The sequence below is a fragment of the Mustelus asterias genome, chromosome 27 (genome assembly GCF_964213995.1).
Source record: "Mustelus asterias chromosome 27, sMusAst1.hap1.1, whole genome shotgun sequence".
Lineage (NCBI taxonomy): Eukaryota > Metazoa > Chordata > Chondrichthyes > Carcharhiniformes > Triakidae > Mustelus > Mustelus asterias.
Window position 1 is genome coordinate 17271134 of NC_135827.1, and position 19303 is coordinate 17290436.

At 44.6% G+C, this 19303-nt stretch overlaps 1 protein-coding gene and 1 long non-coding RNA gene across 2 annotated transcripts in view; one reads left to right on the top strand and one right to left on the bottom strand.

Moving 5' to 3' along the window:
• Positions 1 to 19303, top strand: part of igsf9bb (immunoglobulin superfamily, member 9Bb) — a 683212-nt gene that overhangs the window by 256392 nt on the left and 407517 nt on the right. The window lies entirely within an intron of this gene.
• LOC144480023 (uncharacterized) lies at positions 210 to 19263 on the bottom strand. The gene is made up of 3 exons (XR_013495602.1): positions 19185 to 19263; positions 1618 to 1692; positions 210 to 383 (listed from the first exon to the last, which is right to left on the bottom strand). It is a non-coding gene; the product is annotated as an uncharacterized LOC144480023 (long non-coding RNA).

The following is a 19303-nucleotide window of genomic DNA, read 5'->3' on the forward strand; positions in this document are numbered from 1 at the left end:
CTCCACCAATCTTGGTGTCATCAGCAAATTTACTGATCCACCCTTTAGCCCCCTCCTCTAAGTCATTAATAAAAATCACAAAGAGCAGAGGACCAAGCACTGATTCCTGTGGCACTCCGCTAGCAACCTGCCTCCAGTCCGAAACTTTCCATCCACCACCACAGTGGAACAGTAAATTTCATTCGCTACAAAATAAACAGTGCACCATGATTCCACACTCTATTCGCAAGATAATTATGGATGACAAAGGATATCTTCCCCAGTTCATCTCAGCCATCCTTTGAATTTAGTATCAGGAGTAGGAATACCCATTCAGCCTCTCGAGCCCGCTCTGCCATTGCCGACTTTATACCAGTGACCACAACTCAAAAGTATTTCATTTGCTGTAAAGCAATTTGGGACATTATGAAATCTTCTGTATCAATGTAGGTTTTGCATTTCTTTCATTCTACTTGAATGCAGTAGACAGAGTGACCATAGCAATGACAAAATTGGAGGCCCAATGCTGATTCTCTAAGGACAATTAATCACAGAGCAATCAACTGATGTCAGCAAAGTGGCTACAAAGAATGACTACGTTTATAAAATTATTCAACTGTGTAGCTATTCTCTCCTCAACCCCTCTCCAACCTCACCCAAACCCCCTCCAATCCACCCTCAATCATCCTCCCCAATGAACTTGCCCCACCAAGCCTCCTCCAAACCCCCAACCATTCCCCATCCCTCAATAATTTCCCCCAAACACCCTCCAACCATCCCAATCTCTCCTCCAAACTCCTCCAACTTCCCTCCAAGCCCCCTCTCAAGCTCCCCCAAACCTTCCCCCACCATCCCTCCAAGTTCCCCCAACCCTCCCTCCAACCTCCCCCCAAGCAGCCTCAATCACATCTCCAATGTGCCACAACACCCCAACTCCTCTCCAACTTACTCAACTCCTTTCCAATTTCCTGCCTGACCCCCTCCAACCTCCCCTCACTCCCCCTCCAACCTCCTCCACAACTACCCTCCACCCACCCTCCCAATCCCCGTCCACCTTCCTCTCAATCCCCCTCCACCATCCTCCCTAACCCCCCTCCATCTCGCTCCATATCCCCCTCCAACCTCTTCCCCACTGCCTCCAAACTTCTTTCTAACCCACTCCAACCTCTTCCCTAATCCCCTCAATCTCAGCCCACAAAACCCTATCCAACTTCTCCCCAATCCCCCCTTTAACCTTTCTTCAATCATCAAATACCTACTGTGCAGAAAGAGGCTATTCAGCCCATCGAGCCTGCACTGACAACAATCCAACCCAGGCCCTATCCCTGTAACCTCACGTATTTACCCGACTCATCCCCTGACACTAAGGGGCAATTTAACATGGACAATCAACCTAATCCGTGCATCTTTGGACCATGGGAGAAAACCGGAGCACCCGGAGGAAACCCATGCAGACACGGGGAGAACGTGCAAACTCCGCACAGACAGTGACCCAAGTTGGGAATGGAACCCGGGTCCCTGGCACTGTGAGGCAGAAGTGCTAACCACTGTGCCACTGTGCCGCCCTTTAACCTCCATCCTTACCTTCCCCTCCTCCCCCAACAGTCCACAAACAGCGCCCCTCCCCACTTCACTTACCATTTTTGAAGAAAGTACATTCTCATCACAGTCAGGGCACTGCCGCTTCTCATCATCCGGCAACTTTGTGGTTTTCTGGCGGGTTTTTCAAAAGAAACGAAAGTCAGAAGCAGCAGCGCGGCAACTAATGAAACTGACCTGACACTGACAGGCCGACTTGAAGAAGATCATAACTCTCCACTTCTGAACTTCTAAAAGTTGTTTTGTGGCTCTGTTTGCTCAGTCGTCATGCCAAGAAACTCCATTTTAAAACATGGAGCTCAGGCAACCCCCCCCCCCCCCCCCCTCCACACCCCCGCTGCCCCAAAGCAATGGTCCCAGTATTTGGTATCATCTCTGTTCCCCTGTTCCAGGCCCTACACACAGCAGCATATCATCCACTGTCAGCTGCCTGAACTAGTGCATTAAATGTATGGATATAAAATCATAGAATCCCTACAGTGCAGAAGGAGGCCATTCAGCCCATCAAGTCTGCACCGACCACCATCCCACCCAGGTCCTATTCCCGCAACCCCACATATTTACTCTGCTGGACCCCCAACACTAGGGTCAATTTAGCGTGGCCAATCAACCTAGCCCACACATCTTTGGAGTGTTGGAGGAAACCGGAGCACCCAGAGGGAACCCACGCAGACATGGGGAGAATGTGCAAAGTCCACACATTGGAGTGACCCGAGGCTGGAATTGAACCCGAGTCCCTGGCACTGTGAGGCAGCAGTGCTAACCACTGTGCCACCATGCCGCATATGTATGGACTGAATCTGACAGAATTTTTACTCAACTCAAAATGAAACGTTTTGCCAATCAGGTCATTTTTGGGCCAATGAGAAGGCACAGACAGGATATCCTCCATAGGAATTTGAATAGAAACAATATCTGGAGCATTAAAAACATTTCCCATTCTTGTTGGGTTTGCAACCTTCAGCTTGTGGTTCACAAGCAATGTTGCAATGATTGTTAGCATCATTGCTTTTCTCTATCAGGACAATGACTACATCCTAAATGTATATGCCACTTTTCCAACAATAGTACAGGCAAAATGTGCTCCCTAATTCTCATTGAGGAGTTAATTACTGCAGGTTAATAAGCAAATGGTAAGAGATTATATCAACTTACATATGACCCCATCACTATGGAAAAGATAGAACATTAACTTAAGATATTTAATTACAAGCTTTGAGAATTAAATTTAAAGTTAGGGCACTAAATGAATAAAAAGAAAAATTGTGTTCCAAAATATTATTTATAGTTTTTTTTTCAACTTATTGCTTTGGCTACTTTCAACAGATTATAAGAACAAAACTGTCAGCTTGTTACAATATGCAAGTACTTACAGCTTCCTTATTTGAATGCTAGTTAACACATGAGTGAATCTAAATCAATTGGTTTAATTAGCTCCCTTTGCTCCATATTTAATGAGGGACCACTGTAATGGAAATCTGTTCCGATATTGCTTCAATAAAAAGGAAATTGTTTCTGTGGATGTAAAAATAACTAACGGTGACTGCTGGTTGTCAAGGATTCCTTCACACTCACCATGCCAACAAGGGGTCTTCGGCACAGTGGTAGCATCTCCACTTCTTGAGCAGAAATTCTGGGTTCATGTCCCATGCCAGGACTTGTTGGCCAAGGAAGACGTGTTCCTAGCGCGGTTCAGCGGGCTAATAATCAGTTCAGGAATCCTTCCACTACTTCCCTACTATTCCCCAAAGGGAAAAGAGTGTGTGTGGAAGGTATGTTTAAAAGAAGTCATGCCAACTCTTTCATTTGGAGTGATATCATCTCACTGTTGTGCTGACACTAATACATTCCACACAACGTTGTACTCTTTAAGAATTAAAAGCCTTAGTAACCAGTTATACTGTAATTTCCATGCACAAGAGAAGTACCAGTCCCTTCTATTGTTACCATAAATACAACTAAAAGTTTATTTATTATTGTCACAAGTATGCTTACATTAACACTACAGTGAAGTTGCTGTGAAAATCCCCTAGTCACCACACTCCGATGCCTGTTTGGGTATACTGAGGGGGAGTTTAGCATGGCCAATGCACCTAACCAGCACATCTTCCAGACTGTGGAAGGAAACTGTAGCACCCGGAAGAAACCCACACAGACACAAGGAGAATGTGCAGACTCCGCACAGACAGTGACCTAAGCTGGCAATCGAACCCCAGTCCCTTGCGCCTTGAGACAGTAGTGCTGCCTCACATTTAAAAATTCTATGTTTCTTAACTTAAATCCTCTTTGGTCAGAGACTCATGGAGGCAAAATTGTTGGTAAGCTTTACCTTTTATTAAACATTCTTCTACAATGATCATTGGTGATGTAGACAGTCTATTTACATATTTATCATTAGTCCTTTACATTGCATCTCCACCCAGGCCTCTGCCTCTATTCAATGCATCACCTTATCTCCCCACAAAGAAGCGGAAGTGTTGGCATAGTGGTACTGTCACTAGTAATCAGCGACCCAGGGTTCAAATCTCACCAGATGGTAAAATGTGAATTCAATTTTTTTTAAAATCTGGATCAATTGTTGTAAAAACCCATCTGGTTCACGAATGTCGTTTAGGGAAGGAAATCTGCCGTCCTTAGCTGGTCTGGCCTACATGTGACTCCAGACCCACAGCAAAATGGTTGAATCTTAACTGACCTCTGACATGACCTAGCAAGCTACTTGGAGCAAGGGCAATGGATGAACAAAAATCTGCCTTCATTCCTGGTTAATGGCAATATCCTTTATAGTGCATTCACTCCTCTCCCTGGCCTCATTCTCGGAGGATGTAGGACCACAGGACTATAGACTTAGGAGCTGAAGTAGACCATTCGGCCTCTTGAGTCTGCTCCACCATTCAATCAGCTCATGACTGATCTGATATAATCCTCAACTCCGCTTCTCTGCCTTATCCTCATAACCCTTGATTCCCTTACTGATTAAAAAACTGTCTATCTCAGCCTTGAACATACTTAACAACCCAGCCCATATATAGGATCATGTTCTCTCTCAAACTCGCTATGTGAATCATCAGCAACAAGTGTTCAGGTCATCTTCCTAATCTTCATTCCATTGAAGGTTGCCTTCTTCTAGATACAAGTGCACTTCTGTTTCTTCTCACTATTCCACTTACAATCTCCATAAGACAAGAATGCGGATGGAATGCTTTTTTCAAAACCTGTCTTTCCTGATTTGGGTCATGAATCTACATTCATTCTCCTGCCTGGAGTTCTGAGAAGTTATGTACTCTGTGGCATTGATTACAGTCTTTGCTTGGAATGGCACAGTACACATCTTCCTTTTCCTTCAATCTCTCTATCTCTGCTGCCTTGAGGCATGGCATAAGCAGGTGCAGAAGAACAGGAAGTTGAATCCGCAGTCATTTTGCTTCCTGCTTTTTCAGTCACTGGGCTTTTTATTTGGTACTTTTTTCCATTGGCTGGAACTTTCCTGCCGGCAGGATCTTTTGGTCCGCTGACAGCAAATTCCCCTCCGTGGGCTTCCTGATGTCGGAGGTCCATATAACAGGAAACCCTGTTGACAATGGAGAATATCTTGCCGGTGGTGAGTGGTAGACCACCTCTGTCACCACGAAACATGCAACGGGGGGCACAGAAAATCCCGCCCATTGTCTTTATCGCTGCCACTAGCTTTTATCATCCTGTGTGTCTTCCATTATCCTTGGTCGGGATTGACAAAGACTGCTGGAAGCAAGGCTGTTCTTAAACTCTCCTCCTCCTTCAGGTAGCATGCCTTAAAAGGGCATTGGTGACCATGGACTTGCATTGGATCATTCCATAATTATGCTTGGCAAAGTACTGCAGCGCTGGTATACTTTACATTTTATTAACCATTCTCCTAACTATACGCACAACATGGTTTAGCACAAGATTTCGCACAACACTTTTTTATATTCATTTGTGGGACATGAGCGTCACTGGCTGGCCAGCATTTATTGCCCATCCCTAGTTGCCCGAGGGCAGTTGAGAGTCAACCACATTGCTGTGACTCTGAAGTCACACATAGGGCAGACCAGGTAAGGACGGCAGATTTCCTTCCCTAAAGGACATTAGTGAACCAGATGGGTTTTTCTGACAATCGATAATGGTTTCATGGTTAAAAGCAAATTACTGCAGATGCTGGAATCTGAAACCAAAAGAGAAAATGCTGGAAAATTTCAGCAGGTCTGGCAGCATCTTTGACCCTTTGTTAAAGCTCAGCTCAACTTTGACAAAGGGTAGTCTGGACTCGAAGCGTCAGCTCTTTTCTCTCCTTACAGATGCTGCCAGACTTGCTGAGATTTTCCAGCATTTTCTCTAATGCTTTAATGGTCATCAGTGGATTTTTAATTTCAGATATTCTTTTCTTTAATTGAATTCAAATTCCACCATCTGCAGTGGTGGGATTCGAACCCGGGTCCCCAGAACGTTAGTTGAGTTTCTGGATTAATAGTCCACTGGATTGATTCCAGAGATGAGGGGTTTGTCGTATGAAGTGAGATCGAACAGTTTTGGCCTTTCCTCTCCGGAATTTAGAAGAATGAGGGGAGATCAAATTGAGGTATACAAGATGATAAAACGTATGGATAAAGTAGATGTGGAGCAGATGCTTCCTCTTGTGGGACAGTCTAGGATGAGAGGTTAATTTAAAACAGCAAATTAAAAACAGAGTTGAGGAGAAACTACTTCTCCCAAAGAGTTGTGAATCTGTGAAATGCACTACGTCAAAGTGCAGTGGATGCTGGGACAGTGAGTAAATTTAAGGAGGAGTTGGACAGATTTTTAATTGGTAATGGATTGAAGGGTTATGGGGAGAAGGCAGGAAAATGGGGATGAGGAGCCTATCAGCCATGATCGAATGGCGGAGCAGACTCGATGGGCCAAATGGCCTAATTCTGCTCCTATATCTTATGAACTTATAAAGTACTTCGCAGGCAAGTGATTTTTTTCCCAAAAACATACTTTAAGAAATGTTATAAATGAAGTATATTACTGGACTGCTGAAAGTCAATGGGTGAGATTCTCCGGCCTCTCAGCCACCTGTTTCCTGCCGGTGGGAGGTGGCGCATTGTTTGCAAGCGGTCAATGGGAATTCCTATTGATGTCACCTCACGCTGGTGGGAAACCCGCGGGCGGGAGTGCACTGCTGGCAGGGTCGGAGAATCCCACTGGCGTGAACGGCCAACATTATGTAAGAGGCAAATCAAATCGGTTTCTTCCAATACTGTATGGAACTCACCACATTTACACTCACAGTTAATGTTTATAATGTTCATTGCATTTCGGACATCTAACCTGAGGGGTAAGCAAGGAGTGACTCTTCGAGCATAGTTGCTGTTGCTTCACAGGCACAAGAATAGAGCAATGTAGCTAATCAGATATTCTGTTTTGGCGATGGTAGCTGAGCCATGACTGTTGGCGAGATCGATGTACTTTGAAAAAAGTGCCACAAAATCTATCATGCCTGTTTGAATAGGCAGGGGTGCTATCTGGTCTCTGTCCAACAATGATTTGATTTATTCTCGTCACATGTATTAGTATGCAGTGAGAAGTATTGTTTCTTGCTCGCTATACAGACAAAGCATACCATTCATAGAGAAGGCAAGGAGAGGGTGAAGAATGTAGTGTTATAGCCATAGCTAGGGTCTAGAAAACGATTAACTTAACATCGAAAATAGGTGCAGGAGTGGGCCCTTCCTGCCTGCACCACCATTTAATATGATCGTGGCTGATCTTGCTCTCAGTATCCCCCTCTCACTTTCTCTCCATATCCTTTGATCCATTTAACCGCAAGGGCCACATCCAGCTCCCTTCTTAACAAACTGACCCCAACAGCTTTCTGTGGGAGAGAATTCCACAGATTCACATGAGATAGGTCCATTCAAAAGTCTGATGGCAGCAGGGAGGAAGCTGTGTAAAACGGATGATCAGGATTTGGTAGCCCATTTCATATCTCTCTCCTCTTTTGCCTCCACAATGCTTCTCCGTGAGGTTTTGAGCAACAGCAATAAAAAAAAGGTGCTTTGAACTTTCTTGAGTATTCCAATATCTACTTAAGGGCTGAGATGTAATTGAGTGGTTAGGCTTGTGAACTACACACAGGCACAGCCTCTCGAAACAGAAATGGTTTTCCATTCAGGCTTTGGATTTAATGACATAATCTATCACCAACAACAAATAATAATTACCATTTTGAAAATAAATTGGGTGACAGTAACGGCTTATAGCAGAGCTACTACATACTTTTATAACTGATTCTCATGAAAACCCAACCATAATGCATAATGCAAGATATTAATTTTAAGTAATGTTCTCTTACAGGGAGTAGTGCCAAGGTCAGTGATTAAAGCCAAGTGTTGCCATCATGAGTCTATTTAATCTGTAGTAGATACAAGATCACATTTTTAAACTGTCTGCCTACTGCCACATTGAAAGATAAAGAGTTTTTATGATAATTGGTTGGGAGGTAGGAGACAGTGACTATGGGATAAAGCACTGTGATGGGATGTGACAAGTAGTACGCCCCAGGCATATATATTAATGACCTGCATCGGGCAACAGAGAGCTCTATACACCAGTCTCGACGTTGTAAGGTAGGAGGCACAGTAATCTGTATAGATGGAAGCAAGAAATTGGAAATGGATAAGAAGTGAGTGGGCAAAACTATGGGGAGGCGTGAGTCAGCCACCTTAGAAAAATCAGTTTTCTGTAAAATGCCAAGGCACTAAGATCAGAGGTATTCGGATGTTCATGTACACAGATCACTGAAAGCTTGTGCACAGGCACAGAAAATAATCAAAAAATGTAATGGAATGTAGCCCACAAATCATCAGCTTGGGAACACAAGGGGCATAAAGCTTTCTTCAGTTGTACAGAGCCTTGGTTGGGTACCATCTGGACTCCTGCTCTGACGAAGACTGCAAGAAACTACAAAGGGTCATGAATGTAGCCCAGTCCATCACTCAAACCAGCCTCCCATCCATTGACTATATCTACACTTCCCGCTGCATCGGAAAAGCAGCCAGCATAATCAAGGACCCCATGCACTGCAGGCACACTCTCTTCCACCTTCTTCCATCGAGAAAAAGATACAAAAATCAAGTACCAACTGACTCAAGAATAGCTTCTTCCCTGCTGCCATCAGACTTTTGAATGGATCTACCTTATATTAAGCCGATCTGTCTCTACACTCTAGCAATGACTGTAATACCAAATTCTGCACCCTTACCTTTCTTTCTCTATGAATGGAATGCTTTGTCTGCATAGCATGCAAGAAACAATACTTTTCACTGTATACTAATACATATGACAGTAATAAATCAAATCAAAAACAACTGTGTTCAGTTTTGGGACACGGCCATTATAACTTGTCAGTGGCGTGAAGGCAGCATTTGACCTCCACCATCACTCCTTCCACTGTGAGTGCACAATGGCAGCAGTGGGTACCATATACAAGATGCTCTGCAGGAGCATACCAATGTTCCTCCAACAGCATCTTCCAAACTGTGACCTCTATCTCTAGAAGGACAAGGGCAGCAAGTGTACAGGAAGGGCACCACCTGCATGCCCCCAGTCACACACCATGCTTGTCTTGCCTGCTTCTTCACTGTTACTGGGTCAAAATCTTAGAACTCCCATGTGTTCCTTTTACTGTTATTGAGAAATCTGCTAAGAAGAAACTTTGTGGAGGACACCAACAGATTTTAGGAGAGAAGATAGAGTGGATTGCCAAGAGGTGTTGGGTGACAGATTTGCAAATCCTGCAGAAAATTCCAGAGGTGGCGTGAGGGATTAGAGAGTGCTGCCGCTTTCAGGTTTTGGTAAAGGGTATGTTCAGGTGCTGGGGACTCTCCTGGCACTTCTTCTGCTGTCCTTCCCAGGGATAGAGGTCACCGAGCTGTGAAGGTAATGATTTGTGAGTTGTTGTCGTGCTCAGATTCTCACTCCTGGACCTCACAGTTGCAAGAACAATCAGAGTCTGCTGTGTCGTGCGTTCCATTTTCTTTTCAGTACAAGTTGAGATCACTTCATCATTGACTACTTCTTATTCTGCAGCTGAAGTTTAATTTAAAATTGAATTTATAGGCATTCACGCCTAATGCACTGGGGAAATCCTGTAAGTAGTAATGAATATTATTAGTCCTAAGGCATCATGTTTTTTTTTCTTCGAGAGACAGAAATAGACAAAGTTGGCAGGCGCAATGATAAAATTTTGGCACAGAGAATGTAGTTTATTTAAGTGAAACGTATGATGCAGTTGCCAGGTACAATTAGCATCGCTGAAAGAGCTATCTGAGATATGTCTTTGACATTGCTGGCACTACTAGCTGGCACTGATGCCTGGCATTAATGGCACAGTGACTCCAGTGACACTGTACAGTTGGTGCATTTGTCATTATTTGCAATGATCACATATTTGGCACAGTTGAGAAAAATGGTTGATAGCTGACAGCTGTTTGCATTGGCTGGATTGACGTGATGGGCACAAAGGTGCAAGGAAATTTGCTTAAGGATAGAAAGAAGCTGGACTTGCATCTCAAGGCAGCTTCTTACAAATCCTCGTGCTGTAATTATAAACAGTAATTTGTAAGAGGCTAATTAATTACATGTCCAGCAGGTTCCACTATGATTTATTGCTGTCGGAAATGGTTGCCACAGAAACATTGGGCTTGATTTTCACAGGGTCAGGGAGACTCTGTCAACTTATAGAAATGGGCACCAAGACCTAATTCTAGGACTTCTGGCAGTGTCTCATTTTTAATGGTGTCTTTTAAGGGGTATTGGCTGGTTTGGGTCGCAAGCCCACACCCTGCATTTCCGACCCAGTTGGTTCCATTTCAAGGACAGCCATGTCCTAGTCCTCCAGGAATTTCATAGAGTTGGGCCAACTTTTCAATGAGTCATGGTTCATAACACCCCATGAACTATGGTATGCATGAGGAAACCTTTTGGAAGGTCAGTTCAAAAGTTCCTCCTCATGCCCCTATGTCAAGGTATGCATCCCCAATCAACCCTTATGGCCCCTCATATATTCTTGTTTGAGAGTTCAGGCATCCATTTGAGTACTGAAACACCTGAACCCCATCGCTTGATTAATTGCTCTGGCTCTTTGATTCCTTCTGTCAATTTCACAATGTTAATTTGCACAAAATAAGGAGGTTTCAAATGCATGCAGTTTCTGCTGTTGGTATTTTATAGGGCCTGGGTGATTGACACTTCTTTTGGGCTGTAATAATTTTTTTTTAAATAAGTAGAAAATTATCATTGAATGAGAGAAAATTATCATTGAATGAGAGAAAAAAAAACGGGCGGCACGGTAGCGCAGCGGTTAGCACTGCTGCTTCACAGCGCCAGGGTCCCGGGTTCGATTCCCGGCTCGGGTCACTGTCTGTGTGGAGTTTGCACATTCTCCTCGTGTCTGCGTGGGTTTCCTCCGGGTGCTCCGGTTTCCTCCCACAGTCCAAAGGTGTGCGGGTTAGGTTGATTGGCCAGGTTAAAAATTAGAATCCTAAAATGCGTAGGTTAGAGGGATTAGCGGGTAAATATGTGGGGGGTAGGGCCTGGGTGGGATTGTGGTCAGTGCAGACTCGATGGGCCGAGTCTGCACTGTAGGGTTTCTATGATTCTATGACTGTTTTAAAGCTTTGTTAACACATTCTATTGTCACCATAGGGTTTATTGGTAGTATACATGGATGAATGAGCATGGAAGTGCCATAGCTTGGCATGAGGAGCAAGAGGGGCCATTGAGGGTGGGGGCCATACTTTGGCATGGCAGGCATGAAGGGTCATAAGTGTTGGTTGGATTCATAGGTTAGTATGGAGTGTATGAGAGGCCATGGAAGGGTTGGTGAAGGGCACGAGGTGGCGTGGATAGGGCATGGGGATTTTGTGGAGGGTGAGGGCTAAAGGACCTTCTTGCTTTTATTTTAACTGTGACAATTTACTGCAGCATCGAGGTAGGCCTTTTGAACAGCCCGGCTGTGCCCCTCATACTCTTTGTAGCTGCCTCCAATTTTTTTCCCATGTCAGCTGGTCTAACTGGGGAGAAGGGGGGTGGAGAAGGGGGTTGGGGAGGGGGAGAAGGAGTCTGCACCTGGCCCCAGGAAGGAATATCCAATGTCTGAAGGCACTTTCATGTGAAGCAGCTAGAAATTTTCCCAACTCCCAGTATCTGCCTTGCAAATGAAAATCCAGCCCCTTATGTCCACTTGGTGGGCATTCTAATTTTTCTACTATGGTGCATGCTGCTGGAAGTCTTTCTTGAAAGCTGTAATGGCTATTGCAGGGACAGGCTTCGTACGCTCAATAAATGATCATCCGCAGATTAGAATTTCAGCAATAATTGGCAGTCTTAGAACTGGGATGAAAAATGGAAGTACCACTTTAGTGCAGCAGCAATTCGGATAACAGTGCATTCTTGGATCAATGCAGAAATAATTTTACTCTGAATCTAATCTCACCAGGGATTACCTCATCCTGATCTAAGGTGCAAAAAGCAATGGGGGGGCGGGGGGGGGGTGAGGGGGGGGAGATTTTATTGATTGTCCCTTAGTTTAAGTGTGAACTCCAATTCTTTTTTTCCAATCAATAACATAACCTCGGGTTACTTATTCTAATTTTCTACAGAGATCAAGGTCTAACATTGCATCCTTTCTTATTGGACATGCAACATACCAATTCAAGAAACTATCTGGATAAATTATCGAAACTCTTTCCACAACACATATTTATTATGTTCCCTCTTTCATACAATCTAGTGGTTTCTAAGATACACTGATTGTGATAGCAAATCTCTTATTATTCATTTACTTAGCTCAAATATACCTTAGTAAGAAGTCTCACAACACCAGGTTAAAGTCCAACAGGTTTATTTGGAATCATGAGCTTTCGGAGTGCTGCTCCTTCATCAGGTGAGTCCTGTTGGACTTTAACCTGGTGTTGTGAGACTTCTTATTGTGCCCACCCCAGTCCAACGCCGGCATCTGCATATCAAATATACCTTGCCTGAGCAGACACCACCAATGCATTAACCTTCTCTTTAATTCTTCTTTTATCTACTTTGATGACTGGAAGGTGTGCAGGAAGGAAAATTTGTCATTTCTTTAAGATGTCTGTGGCATATATATTTCTTTTTAAGTGTTTTAAAAGGAACATTTAAAAGCTTACATCAATTGTCAAAGGATCAAGTGCAATTTTCTTGGTTAATAAAAAATACTGGTTCATGTGACCTGACGACCCTTGACCTGAAAGCAGTACTGACTGGAAGGGATTTAACATTCTAATGCCAAGTGGCTGACCGACACAAAGGAGAACTGCAGATAGAAAGGAGAGATACAAGCAGAGAAGCTGGAGGGTGATGGCACAGATGCAGACACAAAGAGGAAATAGACAGAAGCAAAAAGAGGAATGTGGAAAAGTCTTGTAAGGGAAAGAAGGAAATCACTCTTGGGAAGAGGTCAGTTTGTCCGCTGGGAATTAAAAGGGGTTAAAGTCCAACAGGTTTGTTTGGAATCACGAGCTTTCAGAGCACTGCTCCTTCAGACGAAGGAGCAGTGCTCTGAAAGCTCGTGATTCCAAACAAACCTGTTGGACTTTAACCTGGTGTTGTGAGACTTCTTACTGTGCCTACCCCAGCTGGCATCTTCATATCATAAAAAGGAGACCTGAGCTCTAGAAAGCTGGCTGAAACCTGGAAATCTGTGTGAATCGCTTTGAGATGTTAAAGAACTTGGTGTTTTCTGTGATGTGGTCAAACTGTGAACTGGGTGTTATTGGTTGACCGGTTGAAAAGGAACTCTGGAGAACTGCACCATCAGGACAGTCTTGACTCGAGGGAGAGAGGGTTCATAGGTGATAAGGCTGCTCCTTCCTCAGGTGAGTCACCTGATGAAGGAGCAGCGCTCCAAAAGCTTGTGATTCCAAATAAACCTGTTGAACTTTAACCTGGTGTTGTGAGGCTCCTTACCTGTGCCCACCCGAGTCCAATGCCGGCATCTCCACATCATAAATGTATAAAAGTATAGAAGCTGGAGCCTGATGATGCAGCTGTATAGAACGCTGGTTAGGCCACATTTGGAGTACTGCGTCCAGTTCTGGTCGCCGCACTACCAGAAGGACGTGGAGGCGTTAGAGAGAGTGCAGAGAAGGTTTACCAGGATGTTGCCTGGTATGGAGGGTCTTAGCTATGAGGAGAGATTGGGTAAACTGGGGTTGTTCTCCCTGGAAAGACGGAGAATGAGGGGAGATCTAATAGAGGTGTACAAGATTATGAAGGGGATAGATAGGGTGACCGGTGGGAAGCTTTTTCCCAGATCAGAAATGACGTTCACGAGGGGTCACGGGCTCAAGGTGAGAGGGGCGAAGTATAACTCAGATATTAGAGGGAAGTTTTTTACACAGAGGGTGGTGGGGGCCTGGAATGCGCTGCCAAGTAGGGTGGTGGAAGGCAGGCACGCTGACATCGTTTAAGACTTACCTGGATAGTCACATGAGCAGCCTGGGAATGGAGGGATACAAACGATTGGTCTAGTTGGACCAAGGAGCGGCACAGGCTTGGAGGGCCGAAGGGCCTGTTTCCTGTGCTGTACTGTTCTTTGTTCTTTGTTCTTTATCATATTTATTTCAAGTATCATCTGCCTGTTAATTTGCGAATTGTGTTGTTTCTGGTTTGTGTTAAAGTTACAAGAATTTAAATCTTGTTGGTACCTCTTCATTTGGAGATATTTGATAAATTTGGTTATTTTGGCTTATGGTCCCCCATCCATGGGGTATTTTAGCACGACCCTTAGACACAGCTCTCTATATCCCTCCACTTGTCTTACTAATTTGGACCGCAAACTATGATTTTCACACCATAATCACTCCCCTTCTTGCCTTTTCTCGGGAAAGAATCACACTCTGTCAGCCTCCCACTGAGTCTGTCTCTCACATTTAATGTTTGCTCATTAGAAACAGAAAACGCTGGAGCTAAACAACAAACTTGCTGGCACCTGAAAAGGGAAAAGACAGCTTACATTCTGGGGAAAAGCTTCTTTGACAGGATTCTGTCCAAAGCGTTAAAGATCCCATTTTTAACCTCTTGTCACCTGGGATGTCAGATGTGGTTAGATCAGATGCTGGTTTTACAACCCTGCCAGATTCCATTCTCAAATGGGAACGAGGCGTGAAATGACTATGCAATCCAAAAGAACCCATCCCCGTTGGCCAGTTTCAGTTAAAAGAAGGGCTTAACGTGTCTTTCATTTCTACGGGTGGTGATCAGATTGCCCACAGTTAAGCCCATCAGTGTGATTGCATGTGGGATATTAGAGTTTACATTGGCTTGACGTGAAGGAAATATTAAGAAGGAAACAAGGAGAAAGCAGAAGTGTTGTGTGCATGTTGTAAAAATAGCATCTCTTAAAAAAAGCTGCTGCTGTAATTAAGTAGCTGCCTGCTGTTTGCCAATCATTCTCCAACATTGCGGTGGATAATTCTTTTGGGTTTTTGATCTAGAATGTTTGAGGTTTTGGAGTACAGAATTTCAATAAATTATAAAGCTAATTGATTAAATCAGTTGAGCAAATGTAACGCATCTCCTCGCCTCTGGCCTAACTCTGTCTGGCTCTCACCTCCTCCAACCTATTTCAAGCTGCTGTCTTGAAGCATCCATAAAACTAACACTTTTATTTATTTTCTCCTCGTTCATACCTTTGCGACCCCAGTCCCACTGGTCTCCCACTTTCTACCTTCTGTAAAGTTGAGCTCATCCTCATCTCTGTCCATGTCCCGACTTGCACCAAGTCCCGTTTCCCTGTCACCCCTGACCTCACCGACTTACTTCGACTTCCAATCAAGTAACGCCTTGACTTTAAAATTCCCATCCCTGCTTTCAAAGCCCCTCATGGCTTTGCCCCTTTCTATCCCTGTAATCTCCACAAACCCCACAAGCCTCCGTAATATCAGTGCTCCTCTGATTCCGGCCTCTTCAGCAGTCCCGATTTTAATCGCTCCATCATTGTTGGCTGCATCTTTAGTTACCTCGTCCCGAAGTTCTGGAATACCCTCTGCCCATCTCTCTACCTCACATTCCTGCTTTAAGACACTCCTTAAAACATATCCCGTTGTCCAAGCTTTTGGTCAAATGTCTTTTTGTGACTTGGTGCCATATTTTGTGACTTGTGAGGTTTTATGGAATGATTTATTATGTTAAAGATGCTATGTAAATATAAGGGCCGGATTCTCCCTAATGAATTCTAAATCCCCAATTCTTGTGAAAACAGGAGGCACTCCCGCTGGCTTTTGTAGTGTGATTTTCAGAATGAATCTCCGACACTTCATGCATCACAGAGTGCCCTTGTGGGATTCCCTCTGAAATCAGGGGTGGGGCCTATTCCTGCTGGAGAGGTCAGCAGCATAGCGTTGAGCGGGCCACTGCACATGCACCGATCCGTCAGCGCAGTGGCCCCGAATCCCCGGCCTCCAGATCACTGGCCAGCCCAACACCCCATCACTGCCCCTCCAACCTCCCCACCCTCCCAATCGCTGGCCTCGCGGACTCCTCTGGGCCAGCCCCGATGTCCCCTGCCTCCTGACCAGTCCTGATCTCCATTCCCCCCCTGCCGACAGTCCATGCCCTACCCTCCCACATACCCCCACCCAGGTGGCCAGCCCCAATCACCGTCATCCTTCGCTCTGCCGCAGATCCCAAATGCAGAGTGGCAGCGGGAATCCTCCTACCCTCACCGATTGCCCCCTTCCTCATGCCCTATCCCTCCCCCTCTGGCCCTGCTAGAGCAGCGCAGCAGGCTGGGAGAATCTCCCCCATGGTGTTGTTATATCAGTTTTTCTCACATAAGTTGAGTTACTCAGTGATTAGCACTGCTGCCTCTTAGTGCCAGGGATCTGGGTGCGATTCTGGCCTTGGGTGACTGTGTGGAGTTTGCTTGTTCTCCCGATGTCTGCGTGGGTTTCCTCCAGATGCTCCAGTTTCCTCCCACACTCCAAGGATGTGCGTATTAGGTGGATTGGCTATGCTAATTTGCCCCTTATTGTCAAAAGGACTAACAGGGTAAATATGTGGGATTATGGGGTAGGGCCTGGGTGGGATTGTTTTCAGTGCAGACCCGATGGGCTGAATGACCTCCTCCTACACTGTAGGGATTCTATGATTCCAGTTTAAGTTTATTAATGTCACAAGTAGGCTTATGTTAACACAGCAATGAAGTTACTGTGAAAATCCCCTAGTCGCCACACTCTGGCGCCTGTTCAGGTACACTGAGGAAGAATTTAGCATGGCTAATTCACTTAACCAGTGCATCTTTTGGACTGTGGGAGGAAACCGGAACACCCAGAGGAAACCCACGCAGACACGGGGAGAACGTGCAAACTCCACACAGACAGTGACCCAAGCTGCGAATCGAACCCAGGTCCCTGGCGCTGTGAGGTAGCAGTGCTAACCACCATAGTGCCTTTTAATGATTTTAAGTTGATTTTTTTGTGATGCTATTATTGTACATTTATGGAGCAATAATTTCTGCTCAATTATTAGCTGTATCCAGCCAGAATACATGGATAACTATCTTTCCTCTGTAAATTGGTGACAAGAGACTGGCGTCTTTAGTTACAACACTACCAACATTTAGAACTAATGGGTTTTAGAGTGGTTGAGTAGAAGGGGCTCAGATTGGGGTGAGGGAGGAGTGGGAAACATTTGTCTTATTTCTGTCAATGGCTATGAAAGGAAATCCCAGTAAGAGTTTTAACAACACCAGGTTAAAGTCCACATTATGAAAGGAAATATCAGAATCAGATTTGATTAATCCAGTACCATATGCATTTAAGCACAGGGCGAAGCCCATTAGGACATGTAAGGAAATTGTTACAGACATCTGCAGATTTAGGGGCTCCACAGTTGCACAGTGGTTAGCACTACTTCCTCACACCGCCAGGGATCCCGGTTCAATTCCGGCCTTGGGTGACTGTCCATGTGGAGCTTGCACGTTCTCCCCGTGTCTGCGTAGGTTTCCTCCGGGTGCTCCAGTTTCCTCCCACACTCCAAAGATGTGCAGGTTAGATAGATTGGCCATGCTAAATTGCCTCTGAGTGTCCCTGGGGGATTGGAGGGTAAATACATGGGATTACGGGGATAGGGCCGAGGTGGGATTGCTGTCGGTGCAGGCTCGATGGGCCAAATGGCCTCCTTCTGCACTGTAGGAATTCTATGATTCTAAATATATCAAAGATCTCATCCACATATTGGAAATATTCAAGGGGTAGGAGGTTCGGTGCTATTCCGTCAAAGACATATTTCCTATGGAACCCAGCAAAGATGCTTCTGAGAGCTAAACCTAAAGAATCCCATGGCAACACTATCAATTTGGGCATACTATTGCAATTGTACAGGATGTTCGTGAGGCCACACCTGGAGTATTATGTGCAGTTTTGGTGTCCTTATCTGAGAAAGGATGTCCTTGCGACAGAGGGAGTACAACAAAAGTTTGTCAGGCTTATACCCTGGATGACAGACCTGTCATATGAGGAGAGACTAAGTCGGTTAGGATTATATTCACTGAAGTTTAGAAGAGTGAGAGGGGATCTCATAGAAACTTACAAATTATAACAGGATTAGACAGAGTAGATTCAGATAGAATCACTCATCCCAAAACCATAAAATCCCACTCAAAGTCAACGGAGCTTTCCATGTTCCGCCTCTCAACTGCTCCAATTCCCATGGTGGGGAGAGCAGTAAAATTCCAGCCAATGTTCCCGATGGTGGGGGAGTCCAGAACCAGAGGTCATAGTTTGAGGATAAGGGATAAGCCTTTTAGGACTGAGGTGAGGAGAAATTTCTTCACCCAGAAAGTGGTGAATGTGTGGATTTCACGACCACAGAAAATAATTAATGCCAAAATGTTGTGTGATTTCAAGAAGAAATTAGATATAGATCTTGGGACTAAAGAGTCCAAGAGATCTGGCGGGGGGGGATCAGGATATTGAATTTGATGATCAGCCATGATCATAATGAACGGCGGAGCAACCTCAAAGGGCTGAATGTCCTACTCCTGCTTCTAGTTCCTGTTTCTATATATGGTGTGATTAAAACTGAACTCAACTGCAAGAATTGCTATGTTCATAAGTTCAATGAATACTGATTCACGCAATGGTGGTGGGTCTAGATCGCCATGATATATTGCTGCAGCACCAACATCTATGCCTTCCTAAGTGGAACTTTGGCGAATAGGCTAGCAATGTCAAAGGACCAGATGGAAACAGCATATGGAAGTCTTGTATGGTCTTTGCAATGTGAAGGCATCCTTCGCAACCAATTTAAGATTGTCAGTTGGGCTTGCAGAGTGGCACACTTGTGTTCATTGGAAGTTATGTATATTAACACATTAGGTCCTGTTCTTTGCAGACAGAAGGAACACGTACACACATTGCGCCTCTTTCAGCTAAACAAAATAAGTGGCAACCATTTGCTGATTCATTCCCAAGGGCAATACTTTGACCAATCAAGGTCAAGCTGTCAGTCACCATCAACTGGTGCATTCTCCATTGTAATGCCTCTACCAATCAGAATCCACTTACCAACCAATCAGCATTCTCTTCTCACACAGTATAAATTGTTGTTTTCCTCTTATACTGGGGTTCTTGTGAAGTATCCTGATGAATGCAAGATGAAAAACTTTAACATGTCTCTTTTTTTC